Source organism: Oryx dammah, unplaced genomic scaffold (genome assembly GCF_014754425.2).
Source record: "Oryx dammah isolate SB20612 unplaced genomic scaffold, SCBI_Odam_1.1 HiC_scaffold_22, whole genome shotgun sequence".
In the NCBI taxonomy this organism is placed as follows: domain Eukaryota; kingdom Metazoa; phylum Chordata; class Mammalia; order Artiodactyla; family Bovidae; genus Oryx; species Oryx dammah.
Genome location: NW_024070206.1, coordinates 58,094,106 through 58,099,193, shown reverse-complemented (window position 1 = coordinate 58,099,193; position 5,088 = coordinate 58,094,106). Strand labels below are relative to the sequence as shown.

The 5,088-nt window shown below is 49.2% G+C and overlaps 1 non-coding gene across 1 annotated transcript; it reads right to left on the bottom strand.

Annotated features, from left to right (window-relative positions):
• Positions 1 to 4,716: 4,716 nt before the first annotated feature.
• On the bottom strand, positions 4,717 to 4,788 carry TRNAW-CCA. Its single transcript has one exon. It is a non-coding gene; the product is annotated as a tRNA-Trp (tRNA).
• Positions 4,789 to 5,088: the final 300 nt, after the last annotated feature.

Sequence of the window (5,088 nt, the reverse complement as noted above, 5' to 3'; positions counted from 1 at the left end):
CAAAGTGGGCTTGGGATGCCATTGGCTGCTTTGAGAAAGAAGGGTTCCACGATGGAATAGGACTGGGAAATACAGATTTAAAGGAGTTAATCCAGTTTCTTGCCCACATGATACCCGATAGCTCTTAATATGCAGTTGTGTGAGGTCATTCCTCAAGAAAGGAGTATTACCTACAAAGTTTCCCGAACTTCCATGGGCGTGTTTCTGCTTGTTGGAGCAAAAGCTCAGAGAAAGCCCTTGGGGAGCACTCTCCTACACATCCTGCTGGGTTTCTTCTGTGTCCAGCCAAGCCCAGTGTTCGGCTGACCACCTGATGGGAGTAAGGGAGAGAGGAGTCCAACAACACTTGGGTGCAGAGGCTTGGCTTGGGCAGATCAATGGTCCTGCCAAGAACAATTAGAAAACAAGCTACATAGATGAGAGACAGACAGATATATAGACAGAGATACAGTAGAGGATGAACAGATATGATAAACATGAAAAAGAGATATTGATGATAGTGACAGAAATAGATAGACAGATGATAGATAATAGAGGAGAGAGATATTAAGAAAGAAAGAGAGAGGCAGTTAGCTCTACATATAACTATTTCTTTTTTAAAACTTTTTATTTTGTATTGGAGTATAGTCATGGAGAGTGAAAAAGTTGGCTTAAAGCTCAACATTCAGAAAACGAAGATCATGGCATCTGGTCTCATCACTTCATGGGAAATAGATGGGGAAACAGTGGAAGCAGTGTCAGACTTTATTTTTTTGGGCTCCAAAATCACTGCAGATGGTGACTGCAGCCATGAAATGAAAAGACGCTTGCTCCTTGGAAGAAAAGTTATGACCAACCTAGATAGTATATTCAAAAGCAGAGACATTACTTTGCCGACTGAGGTCCATCTAGACAAGGCTACAGTTTTTCCTGTGGTCATGTATGGATGTGAGAGTTGGACTGTGAAGAAGGCTGAGCGCCAAAGAATTGATGCTTTTAAACTGTGGTGTTGGAGAAGACTCTTGAGAGTCCCTTGGACTGCAAGGAGATCCAAACCAGTCCATTCTGAAGGAGACCAGTCCTGGGATTTCTTTGGAAAGAATGATGCTAAAGCTGAAACTCCAGTACTTTGGCCACCTCATGCAAAGAGCTGACTTATTGGAAAAGACTTTGATGCTGGGAGGGATTGGGGGCAGGAGGAGAAGGGGACGACCCAGGATGAGATGGCTGGATGGCATCAGTGACTCGATGGACGTGAGTCTGAGTGAACTCTAGGAGTTGGTGATGGACAGGGAGGCCTGGCGTGCTGCGATTCATGGGGTCGCAAAGAGTTGGACACGACTGCGCGACTGAACTGAACTGACTGAGAGTTGATTGACAATGTGTGATAGCCTCAGGTGAACAGCAGAGGGACTCAGTCACACATAGACATGTGTCCATTTTCCCCCAAACCCCCTCCCACCCAGGCTGCCACACAACACTGAGCAGAGTTCCCTGTGTTGTACAGCAGGTCCTTGTTGGTGATCCATTTTAAATATAGCAGTGTGTACATGTCCATCCCAAACTCCCAAGCTCTCCCTTTCTCCCATCCTTGCTCCCGGCAAGCATTAATATGTTCTCAAGTCTGCGAGTCTCTTTATGTATAACTATTTCCTTAAAAGATGCTGAGTGTGGGGCCTCCCTGGTGGTCCAGTGGCTAAGACTCCACGCATCCACTGCAGGGGCCACAGGTACTATCCCTGGTTGGGGAGCTAGATCCCATAGGCCAAACTATGGTGCAACAAAGATCAAAAACCCCATGTGATGCCACAGAGACCCAGAGTAGCCAAATAACTCAGTAAATAGAAAACAACAACAACAACACTGAGAGGACCAAGATCATGATCCTAAGATGAGGACATTTCAGAGAAGAAGCCTGCTATTTTATGAGCCCCTACTTGCTTCAGGACAATTGCAAATTCTTGACATAAAGCAAAACCTCAGAATCTGAGCAGGGAGCTGCGCTAAGAGACGGAGGAGCCGTGGGAGCTTCCAGTAATCTCACGGGGCTGCAGAGGGACAAGTGGATCTCAAAGCTGCCCAGGCAGAACAAAGATCCCGGGAAGAAAGGACGCAGAAGAGGAGTTCAGTGCACAGTGTGCGGAGGCCAAGGAGAGGCATATTCTGTGGCAGATGTCATATATTTAGCAAAAAGACGTGCAAACAAATTTGTTGCAGCTTCTTTGCAATAGCCAAGGACAGAAAACAGTGCAAACATCTATCAACAGTAAAACGGATAAATACATTCTGGTACATTCCATCCATGTAAAGCACTTTGAACACAATGAACACAAGGACAATGAACAAGCACACACAAGAATATGGATGGATCTCATAAATGTCATAATGAGTCAAAGAAGAGTCAAAGAACCACAAAAGAATCCAAGGGAGAAGGTACTGTTTGATTCCATGTATTTAAAGTTCAAAGAATTGATGCTTTCGATCTGTGGTGCTGGAGAAGACTCCTGAGAGTCCCTTGGACTGCAAACAGATCAAACCAGTCAATCCTAAAGGAGATCCACCCTGAATATTCATCGGAAGGACTGCTGCTGAAGCTCCAGTACTTTGGCCACCTGATGCGAAGAGCCGATTAATTGGAAAAGACCCTGATGCTGGGAAAGATTGAGGGCAGGAGAAGGGGATGACAGAGGATGAGATGGTTGGACGGCATCATCAACTCAATGTACGTCAGTCTGAGCAAGCTCCAACAGACAGTGAAGGACAGGGAAGCTTAATGTGCTGCAGTCCATAGGGTTGCGGAGTTGGACTATGAGCGACTGAACAACAACAAATTTAAAGTTCAAACAGACAAGGAATCCATGGCATTTAAAGTCAATTGCAGTTGCCCTTCTGAGAGCTGACACGCCCTTAGGAGGGTGAGGAGTCTCCAGGAACACTGCTCTTGTACCGTTTCTCCATCTGGTGCCGGTTATATAAGTGTGCTTACTGGGGAAAATTCAGCTCGGCGTATACTTCAAAAAATGCATTCAGAAGCTTATGAGCATGGCCCAGATTGAGAGCATGACAACACCAAATGCTGGCAAGGATCTGGAGCAACAGGAATCCTCATTCAGTGCTGGTAAGAAGGCAAAACACTGCAGCCACTTTGGAGGACAGCTTGGCAGCTGCTGAACAAAACCAAACCTACTCTCACCGCGGGGTCTGGCAGTCACTCTGTTTACTCATGTCTGAGTTGCCATGGTTCGATTAGATCTGGAATGGATCATTTCAAGGCCTCTCCAGTTCTGAGACTCCACAGTTCTCTCCCGCTCAGTCATTAATTTAGCTCCTTTGGCCAAGTGTCCACCAAATCCCAGGCAGGCTAGCCTGGCAAACAGAGACAGATGGAGAGAAACTGGGGATGGGAGTGTGAGGGATGCACGAAGGAAGGGATAAACGAATGGGGGGGGCAAGGCCCAGAAGCTCCTTCCAGAAGACCCCGCCCCCCAACTTCTGCCGGGGCAGGCCCACCGTGAGTACAGGCACTTCCCAGTGACCAGGGCCCCGCTGTCTAGAGGCACAGGGCACGGGAGAGGGTGGGGAGGGGCAGCGACCTCGGGTGCGGGAGCTCCGAGGGGGAGTGATACAAGTGGTGTCTCTGGCTGGAAGGACAGCAGCAGCTTGCCTGGCTCAGGGGAGGAGCAGGAGGGCTGGGAGGGAGCCCCTCTTCCCAGGGAGCTGTGACGTTCATTCATTTCACCTGTTTAGGCCGAAACGTCCATGACAGAGAGGCATGATACAGTACCCCCATTCTGCTCTCAGAGAATCGACGAGTCAGCCCCTGAGGATGGAGTTCAGACCCTGAGAAGGTTCCAGGGAAGAAGACGTCCACAGAAGCCTCAGACAGCCACGCCACTGGCCTCCAGCTCCGTAGGCGTGCCAGGACGGCTGAGCCAGGAGCAAGCGCACCCGCGGGCCCCTTCTGCCAGCTCCAATGGCACGTCCCTGCCCCGCGCTGAATGAGCCCCGGGGCACCGCGGCTGCTCCCATGAAGCACCTGCCGTGAAGGCTCTTCCACAACAGGGCCTCAGCAGAAGCATCGCACATCTCAGTGTCTGGGTCACTTTAGGAGTGGAGAGGAAACACTTGATCAGCTTTCAAAAAAAAGGACACAAAAGTTGTCCAAGGTGTAAACCGACTCCATGGGGGATGTAGACAGAGGGGTCTAACTCACGTCCTATATTTTATTTCTCCTTGGGAGGTTCTATCTTTCCAGGTGCGTGTAGCTCAGCTGCCTGATGCTGGCACTTGGTAAAGAAGGCAAGTGGGAAGCCCCGGTGGCTCAGCAGTAAAGAATCTGCAATGCAGGAGATGGGGGTTCGATCCCTGGGTCAGGAAGCTCTCCTGGAGGAGGAAGCAGCAACCCACTCCAGGATTCTTGCCTGGAGAATCCCATGGACAGAGGAGCCTGGGGGGCTACAGTCCACGGGGCTGCAAAGAGCTGGACACAACTGAGTGTGCACGCATAAAGAGAAGGCAAGGAAGGAAAGAGGATTTGTGTTTATTCCACCCCATTGGAATGGGCAGAATTCATTCATTTCCCCAACTGAACATAGGTAAGGTAAGGTAAGGTGAAGTTGCTCAGTCGTGTCCGACTCTTTGCGACCCTGTGGACTGTAACCTACTAGGCTTCTCCATCCATGGGATTCTCCAGGCAAGAATACTGGAGTGGGTTGCCATTTCCTTCTCCAGGGGATCTTCCCAAACCAGGGATCGAACCCGGGTCTCCTGCATTGGAGGCAGGCGCTTTAACCTCTGAGCCACCAGGGAAGCCCGTAAGGCTTTGCAAAACAAACAAACAAAAAAATTGTTTCAAAAAATAAAAAAGAGAACAAAAACAAACAAACAAAAAAAAACTGTGCTGTTGATTCAGCCAAAACAACCGAGAGAAGCAACAGCATCTTCCCACCATAGCGCCCGTACCCTTGGGGGCACCTCAGCCTGGGGGGGACACCGCGTTCCACCACCAAAAGGAAGAGAAGAGCAGCGCGCAAAATGATCTGTTGGCGAGGAGGTGTTTCCACGAAAAATGCAATCGTTGTGGTGGTCGATGGTAATTATCACCACACT